Below are 10,024 nucleotides of genomic sequence, written 5' to 3' on the forward strand. Positions count from 1 at the left end.
CAGTTGTCGAGAGATCCGGTATTTACGTCGGAACTCGTAGGAAATAGCAATTCGTTAATCACTAATTCATAGAATTTCCTCAGATATATTTGGCCGCTATGAAGTCAAGAATTCATTATTATACTGCTACTGTTACTACAACGGTCTTTAAGCAGATGTTTTTTTTTTAAAAACAGAACAAGTACTTCTGTACTATTGCTGTAGATGTGGAAAATGCTACCGTCTAACTTGCAGCCATTTAAATTTGCATACATCTCTAATACGATTCATAATAATCAGTCTTAAAATGGTACAACTCAATTGAAACCTCATTTAAAACTTAAAAAACCACCGCAAAAAAATTCCTGGGCAGAGTTATGCGTGAACGGCAGGCACTGGCGGCCACCCATTCTAACGAAAGGAACAAAATTGGCTTTTTGTACTGTGACCACTGTCTTTACCTGTGTATTCGGTATAAAACTCTAGACGTTATCGTACTTGGATCTTTTTCGTTCATGGTAATAGATACAAGCCGGCTTCGAAGAGTAAGTTTATCCAACGTTAGGAATGGGTGCAGCCCGATAATTCAAGAGACTCTACAAGAGCACTTTCACGTAATCGTCTATTAAATACTGTTATACACCACCGTAATTTCGACGTAGAATGCAATACATAAACCATAGGCAGCCTTTTCCCAATTGCCTCATCAAGATAGCAATACAACACAACTAGAACAGGCAAACTCGGCCGCAAAGCGGAATCGAACCGCAGACATTCGAAACGGAGTGAAAGCGTAGGATTATATACAGTAGCGAAATAAACATATATTCATGAAAGGTCCTCAAATTCTAAAAGAGCCTAGCAGATCATTATCAGGAAGTACATTTTCCTTTGGGTAGAGTACCTTTTTCTAACAAAATATTGTGTATAGATCCCGAAATTCAACTAGCAGCAATATATAGCAACTACAGTTCCTTACTTCTAGAACCAAATATTTAGTAACAAAAACGACAAACACCAAACTGATTGCCAACTAGATGCTTTTAATAAATATATAGATATCCTTATTCGAAAGTTATTCGAAGGTTGTACCCTCGCAAGGAAGGGGAATCGCTATTTGGACAAGTTTTGCTCCGCAACGGATTTCGTTTTGCTGTTTACGTCACGTGGCATATCGTAGACGAGCCGTTACGTTAATGTTAAGCGCAAGTATGAGCAACTGTGAGCTTTCGACTTTCTATACTGATAATGTAACTTCAGTCATTTCTTTGGAGAAGAAACGAAGCAAACAATGGCATCGTTAAAAATAGCGTTTCATTTTTTTTTATTTTAAATTATTGATGACGCAATACTTGCAGTATTGTTGACGACATATAATAGTAGTTAATTCTGTTTTAACGGGTAATATTTTTCTCACTTGGGGTGTGGCTCAAAATTGTTGCTATGGAAACAGATCTATTCATAGATATATTCAGACAAATAACTTCCTTCTAGTCGCACCACGCCTAACTCACTTCATAACAAAAAGTTAAATAAGGGGGCTTCTAACTATTCTGCAGTCTTGCCATCCGGAATACTTCCAGCCGTGGTGTATAACACGTTGATGTGAACATAAAAATGAAGCCAAAAGGTTTGCTTCAATACCCTATATTGTCTATTTAAGGTTAACAGGAACACCGAACTGTATACAAAGTAGTGACGAACGATTAGAGCATTTAGCATAGCAGTTATGGGGCTCCGGCTTGGACTCCTAGTTGTAACTGGCTTTTTGCATTTGATTACTACAAATATCATTGCACCCGTATTTCCTACCAGTCTGCAGCTAGCAACAGGGCACATCTAACCGTCATCGGTACCGAACTTCAGACACTGTACAAAATAAGTTTAACTATGCGATACCCTTAATCGTTACCGTCATATTCTAGAACATAGTTATAGCTGTTTTCGAAGGCTCTGAAATTACACTGTCCATAATGTTATACAACGTCTGCTGTAAATAGACATATTATGTATAAAAATTCTTTTTACTATCATAGTTATTTATTGATGGCCAGCACCACACTGAGACCTGGGATCCAAACCTCAAACAGGCCTAACAACAATGTTACAAATAAAATTCACAACGGATGCTCATGGCGCTGCCTTGTACGATCCTGTTTTGTCACAAATTGCTTTGACCTTTCAAAGAAACTCACTTATGAATAATGAGCACTCGTATTTTATAAATAAAAACCGCAAATCGATTCACGCGATTCCCGGTTATCCTGCTGTGGTCTGAACTGGTTCAAGAGCTGTACAGCCTTCGACGTTACAAAACTGAAACGGCAGGAACTGATATATCTTTGCTTTCACACAAACTTATTTAATAAAGATGTCATTTTACCACTAGTTACTAGGTTATAATATTGTTCACTCTTGGTGTACTTACTCAGTAGCGGCGTATTTTCATATATTGACACCCATCGTATATACACATATATATTAGTCGATTTCAGTTATCCGGCTGTATGATGTACGCAAAGGCCATTGTGCACAACTTCTATCAATCCATACAAAGTTAATCTATTTTTTCACACATGCTGTATGGTAGTATATCTCGGTGGCGGGTCCTAAACCGACTGGAAAGCACCATAACAATCAGTATACGCTACTTGAAAGTATTCGAGACCGGGCAACGATAAAGGCTCAAGCTCACAACGTAATAAATCAAAAAGATAGTAATAGGAAGAACGGAAGAAAGACAAGGAAAACTCAGGACGGTATCGAGTCGATGTTTTAAACATCGGTCATTGAATTATAGGGATTTCTATTGGCAACGGGTATTGATCAACTCACATAGTAGGAGCAGCTCAAGCAACGAACTCACTGCCAGCGGTAACGCAAAATTGCACATCGAAATGGGAAAAACAATAGATAGAGAGGAAGAACTAGGGCAAGGGAAGGTCCCCTTTAGGTCGCGGCCTCCCTTTGGGTGACACCGACGCGCCAAGTAAAAAAAAGACTTCTTTTGTTGTACAAGCAATTTGGCAAGGTCGGATGGACACTACGACCAAAAGACCAAGGGCTACCAGACAAAGGGTAGATTCGTGTAGGGTAGGCGATGCTGGGATGTGGACTAGTGAATGGATAATAAAGAAAGATCTTCGATGGGGCTGGAACTACGCAAACGGACAGAGGCAAGAGCTAAATGAAAGTGTCCTTACACACATACGTAGCCAAACAGAAGTTTGCTAAACTCTTTTGTGGTAGTCTTCTACATCTGGAAATCTCCTCCGAAAGCCCGTTATGACTACCATTTGTATCTGCGGGACGCACATTTAGCCACCGAATAAAGACGCAAGATTTCTTCCCCGATTCTGCTGGCCGTTGCCTACCGCTGCAACTATTGCTAAGAAAACACGCAATGGCAGCCAAAGGCGTTATCGTCGTGGGGTTCAACCAGTAGCCAACCAACACTGGCACGACTTCAGTCGGCGGAGCTTATCTGCCAGCGAGTACACGAAGCAAATCACTGAGCAAGTGACCTGAAAAGGTTGCTGGCGTCGTTGCCTGAACTGGAGGACGTCTAGCAGACTCACCAATTTCCAGTGTTGGATGCAGACATCAAAGACGACGTGAGTCTTCGTTTTTCTCCCTTCTCTCTTCATTTCTACATAGAACACAACCAAACGGCAACCAAACGAGAAATGTGTATCTGTGGCCAAAGATGACCGGCCTAGCAGCCAACAGCAGCAGTAGTCAACGACGATGACATAGGAAAAAGGAACGGCTTTCCTCCAAGCCATCCTGCCATTTGACCATGGACGGTCTCATGGATGCAACAATTGTAAATGGCCAAGCCATTTATTTGTTCGGCCAGCGATGGCGGTTGCTACAAGATCTGTGATGGAGTCGAAAAAGCTAAAGCGACCAAAGGAAACAGGATAGCCGCCACATAGCGACGAGATAGCTGTAGAAGACTCACGAGGTAAAAATTGCTTCGTCGGTACGCAGGGGTCACATCCATCGGTCTTGCCATGCTCATTTTCTAAACATCTGGGCTATCAGTTCGACAGTACTCTGTAGCAAAGAAAGCTAAAAATCAAAGGAGGCTTCTTTTAGATGCAGTACTACTTGGTGAGGGGAACCTTGCATTTATATTAGTTTTTGGGTTCCACGCATCTGCGAATGCAGGAATCATCTGGCTAAAGGTCTTGGCATACTGAGAATACTCACCGGGCAACCGTGTTAATTCGTCCCCTTAAATTAAATCTCAATAGCTTCTTAAAAATTGTCCATTGAGTTCGACGGATGTAAAACATTTGGCAGAAATGGTTGAAAAGTCTAACGCTTTACAGGGTCTCATTGGAGTTTCAAGGTATGCATTTTGTGCAAGTTTGTCATTTTTACCCATAGATTAACTCGCGCAGCGTACCTGAATCTCTTGTTTTCTACGGCTTTTATTCAATTGAAAACGCGTTGAGAGACCTTTCTTTGCTTCGATCCTTGCCACCTTCTTTACCAGCTTCAGGAGGGCCAGTTTAAAGAATAAGCCGTTTTTGCCACAAAAGCACGCTACCCAGCCAGCTTTAGCTCGATCAGTTTTTCATTCACCATGCCGATCGCTATCCGAATTCGGTTTGAAAACTTTGCGAGTTCAAATGGAACGCAACTGTCCTAAGCTAATAAAGAAATCATCTCTCTCTATCTCTCAGTGCTCGAACTTGAAGCCCACGAAGTTACTTGGGTTTTTTGCTGAGAATTTGATCCCATGAGAAAAAGGATAACGTTCAGGCCATGTACCCCGATGACTAAACAGTGGCTCAATGAAGGTAAGCCAGGGAGAGAAAAACCTAAGAAGGACAAAAGTAGGTCCCGATAAAGTTCAAGGAGAGTGGCGAAAGAGAGGGAAAGTAGGATACTACGCGACAGAACGAAGGGAGGCCAGCAATGATTCGCTAGATTTTGTTTACAGCCCCCAACGGATTTCTTACCGCTCGGTTTATCCCTTTCTAGTTGCTCCCTTCCAAATGACGTCAGAGTACAAGCCGGCTGCTTGTAGCTCCAGAATGAGCAAAGATGTCTCCACATGAGTTTACCTTTTGCCCGGATTCCTATTTCTCCGGAATCTCCGGAAGCTCAAGCCATTTGAACTACTCTAAACCCGCTCGTCCCCCTGGCTGATCTAATTGAAATTAGCGCAGGGGAAGCTTATCAGGCATCCGCACAAAGGTCCGGCTGCGTGTCTTCGTTGGCTTTGGGATTTTTCGTCTATTTTCTCAGCCGTGCCAGGTTGTATTGGCAGCTCTCATTTCATAACGCGAAACATCTCAATTCAAGCCTGGCCCAGTCAGCTTTACATCTTCGCTCTTTTCTCCATGGAAACAGATCGCCTTCATTCGTTGGCCGAGACTTCGACGCAAACGTATGCGACAAGGAACTACTCCTTCTGAACGGCTTTTCACGTCCAATGTCAAGGCGTGTGTGTGTTAGAACAGTACACGTAATGGTACAAAGTATGGCACCTCTAAGTGTCGGGCCGCACCTGCTTAATTAGTTGCTTACATCTAAAAGGCCTCCACAGATAAGTTTCCTCCTCTATTTCGAAAAAAACAAATAGAGGTAGAAAGGGAACAAATTTTGGTTACACCATGGATTTTCTAATACACATTGAAAATATGGGTATCGAAACTGGTCCCACGACCTTCTGTGCCTTTGACTCCTTATTTTTACAGATTTTTTTAAATTTTAAATTAAAATTTTTAGATTTAAAAAGATCGTTGTATTTAAGTATATAATATTGATAAATAGTTTTTGATGGTAATTGACTTTATGGTATTTACATGGCTATTATCCTAAATAAAAAAAAATATTTGTATGGTTTCTAAAATAATATCAATACTAACATAGGCATTTTTTTAAGTTAATTACTTCGTTATATTTTTGACCCTACAGTATTCTCATAAGCCTGCTTTTTTTACACCAATCCAAGCTCTTACTTATATGAATTATACATGTTCAAAACTTTTTATTTCCTTTTAGAATGATCTACCTATGTAAAATTTAGAGTAAAAAGGAGTGCTCCAGATTACCCACGGGGCATATGATATAAATAAGAAGCAATTCACATTACATTCACTCTATGCAATCAGTTTATTTGTACTATATTTGGGTACTTGGGTAACCATTACTTAAATATAATTAAATAAATACAAATTGGCAATGTGTGCAATACAACCGTAGACGGAAGAAAAAATTATAGATTGTTAATCCTTATTAATTAATTTTAATTATTTTAATAATGAAACACTAGTATGGTTTAATGTTCTCGTTTATATAGTAACACTGTCAATTTCCATGACCTGGTATGAAATAAGAGTCGAGAACCTAACGCTTAGCCTTACGTATTCAATAATTAAACAAAGCCCCTCAATGAAAAATGTGTCTTTTCCTGACACTTTTCGAGATCGCTCTCCTCAAGATTCGCGAATACTGTGCCAATTCAGTGGGGGCAATTGGCCGTAAGTATTCTGATGTCTACAATTACGACTGACAATACTGCGACAGGTGACGGATGCGACGCCCGAAGGCCCTGCTACGATGCCCATCAAGTGAAATCTTCCTCCACGTATCTGCGGAGTTATGTGCTTAAAGAGTTGGTGTCTGTATGGACGAGCCAGCTCATCAAGCTCACTTGGGATAGGCTGCCAAGTTGTCTCCGGGTGGCCTACTGCGTACAAAATAAGGGTGAACCCTGAAACCCAATCTTGTACCACTGTCTCGTTGGTTTTCTGCCATCAAGCTGTTAGTTGGCCGACTGAAAAGGAGCAGCTAACAGCACGACGGCAGCGCCAATCTGTCGAACTCAACCTGCCGATCTAGGACGACGGATACGCGTGTACGTGGCTTCTGTAAGGTCCAGCACGTATCCCACTCAGTGTGGGTTGGATCTGACGTAGTGAACACAAGCCGAAGTGGCTTCCATCTATTCGTCCAATTCATTATAAGATACCTGGTTGGTGTCTGTTCACCGGGAATCAGAAAGCTTGGATACAACCGATTAATCCTGTCTATCTCTTACACAGTAAACCACTTCATTCGCTACGAGCACTACCGTACTACCACAACTTCAGCATCAATATCAATTATCTCTAGGGTCTTTTGCGGACATGCAAGGCTTACGTCGGACCTCTAATATAGGCCACGAGTACGGGGATGTTGGGTTCATGATGAACCGAATGCTGCAAATGGTGACATCATATTTTGGTTCTATTACAGCAAGAAATGTACACCACAAAATTGAGTGAAAATACTAAGCGTTTAGGTAAGATATGCGATACTAAACTATAAAAACACTGAATTCGAACTAGCACCGTAGAGTTGATCTTTATATAGATTTCACAAACAGCTGACGAATCGTTAGGTAATCTTAAAGGAGGCGGCGCCTTTGTATACACTCTATAGTGCTGAGCATAGCTTTGCTTTGCTTTGACTCCATTCTTTCCGTAGGTAGCATGACGTATACGACTATTAACGCGACTCGAACTATGAAACATATTTCAGTCTGACCTATTAACCAAAAGGTCCTTTCATCCCTCGAACTCTTCGAAGAAGAAGCTGGTTGTGCGTCCTCCGTTAAGACGCATTTCTATTGTAAGAATAGAGCATGAATATTTCCCTTATTGTATAGTATTTCAGCGTCTATTTCCTGTTTATAGGATAGCACTCGGCAATACGACAGTATTCCACTAAAAGGCTCAGCTTTTAATTTGAGGAGACTGGGGTTAAGTCGAAGGTCAATAATCAATGCAATGCGTGAGATTGAAGCGGACCGATAGAGCTGCTTTGCTTCACTGGGTACGGAAGCTATCTAAAAAGCAGAAACAACTTTTATTAACTCTGATAATCAGGGTTGCAAGCCGTAACCGTGTCTGTGAAAGATACCAATTTTTTTCTTCTTTAAAAAATACAGCAAAAAATATGTTAATTTTTTCACACATCTTCACATGAGTAATATGTGGTCAGAATTGAAAGATACAAAAATAGCATAAACAGTTAAAGCTTCGTACGATTGCTCTCTCTGAATTATTCTCGAACCTGGCCGATCCGCATACAAATTGTATGCTGACTTAACGAAAATTACTGTCATTGATTACGGCCATTTGCTAGATGTTATAGATTTTTTTACTTCTTGAGGGCAAATACCGACACTAGCCACATTGTTGCCTCAGACCTCAAACATTAGTTGGTATCAAAAAGTCTCTGTATGCTATCGTCGGCTGCAACCGCGGTCACGAACTAGTTTCGTAAAGGAATGGAGGTATAGAGAAGGGCCAATTTGTCAACGCTGGCAACAGCAGCGGCAGCATGCTCTAATTGGTCGTGGTGTTGTTGTGTTAACCTGTCAGTGGTGAGGGCCTTTTTGTCCTCTGGCGCTAACAGCCACCTCAGCTGCCCCAGCTTTCCCTGAAGCGACTTTTCCCCCGTAACAACCAACCAACCTTTTCTCTAATCTATTTTTGCATCCTACTAAAACTCATTCGCGTTCTTTTCCCGAGAACGCCCTTTCCCTGAAGGCCTTTTCTGTCTGACTAGCTCGGATAACGGTGCTGGTTATGCTAGTACTCATCGTCTGCTTGATTCGAGCAGGCAGGGTAGCAAGCAGGTCACACTCAGCATAGTTGCATGTTTATATATTCGAAATTGAGCGAAATAACGATTGATGAATAGTGCCATCGTCACTTATACATTAAGTGATGGCGCTGCTAGAAACAGTAACGACGAAGGAATTATAGACGTAATAGTGGTAGTAGATGTACTACGAGTAGGAACGGTGTGATGGCCAAAGGAAAATAGGAGGGCCGACCCACTCGGTGGCCACTTTTGCTATCGTACATCGGGGCTGCAGGCAACGAAAAAAGGACCAATAGGCAGTTGTCCGTCAAACCTCTCACCTATAACTGCTGGATGCATTGATACCGTTGTTGATGCTAATAATAATAATAACGTATTGAAGATGGGTTAATATCTCCGAATTACATATAACAACTGCGAGGCGGAGATGTATGTGATGAAAAATGAAAAGCGAGAGAAAAAACACATCAAGAAGGAAGAGGTAATTCGAACAAAGGTTTACTGGTACAACAGGTAGGTAGCCAACAGCAGCAACGACAATACGGAAACAAACAACAACAAATTGAAGGCATGTGAACCGAGCACTTCTCTTTCTCCGCAACAATAATTGATCTACTCGGTGCATGGCGCCAATGGCACATAATTGACGTAACATAAAAAAATAATACATAGAACTTCGAAGGCGTCGAGAAAAGCCGAAAAGCTTTTCTGAACAGAAACGGGCCTATCCAGCTAACTACTCTTACATAGCCCAATTAGAAATAGATGAAAGAACTAAGATAATATTCCATTCTGTAAACAATCGGAAGCGATTTCTGTTGGGACAGGCATATTACCTACGGTAATTTCATCAATATTCAGGAGCTTGCATATTTTGCGGAACATAATCACGAACTGTATATTTTAGAGAATCTGCGAGTAAATTGAAGATACAGAATCTTGCTTGTTACCAGAAAAGGCCTGAGAAACTCATCTAAGGATTCCCATCTCTTGAGGAGAATTTCTTTATATAAAAGGCTTGCAATCCGACTTAGCATTTCTCTTGTTTCTGCTACTGTTATTGCCACGACAAAGGCGTATACGTCAAACAAGTACGAGCTGACTGAGTGCTCCCTCACAAATATCGAGGCCTTTTGAAGAGATCAAAAGAAGACTTTCTGAAGTTTAACGAGAATACTCAGGCTATGGAGAGAACAAGATTATTGTTTACCGAGCTAGTGCCGCCAGAAGGTGTTCAAATATGTAATCACATCATAACACTTAGCTCGTTCTTAGACAATAAGCAATAGGACTATCGGAAACATCCTTCAACAAGTTTCGTTTCACTTGGAATGAAAACGATACGACGAAACGAAAAAATACGTTTTAAGTCAACGGAAAAGATCATAGTAATATATAATATATTCTATATTATCAAGTGAAGTGTGTTAAC

This window comes from Varroa jacobsoni, unplaced genomic scaffold (genome assembly GCF_002532875.2).
Source record: "Varroa jacobsoni isolate VJ856 unplaced genomic scaffold, vjacob_1.0 contig00010, whole genome shotgun sequence".
In the NCBI taxonomy this organism is placed as follows: Eukaryota; Metazoa; Arthropoda; class Arachnida; order Mesostigmata; family Varroidae; genus Varroa; species Varroa jacobsoni.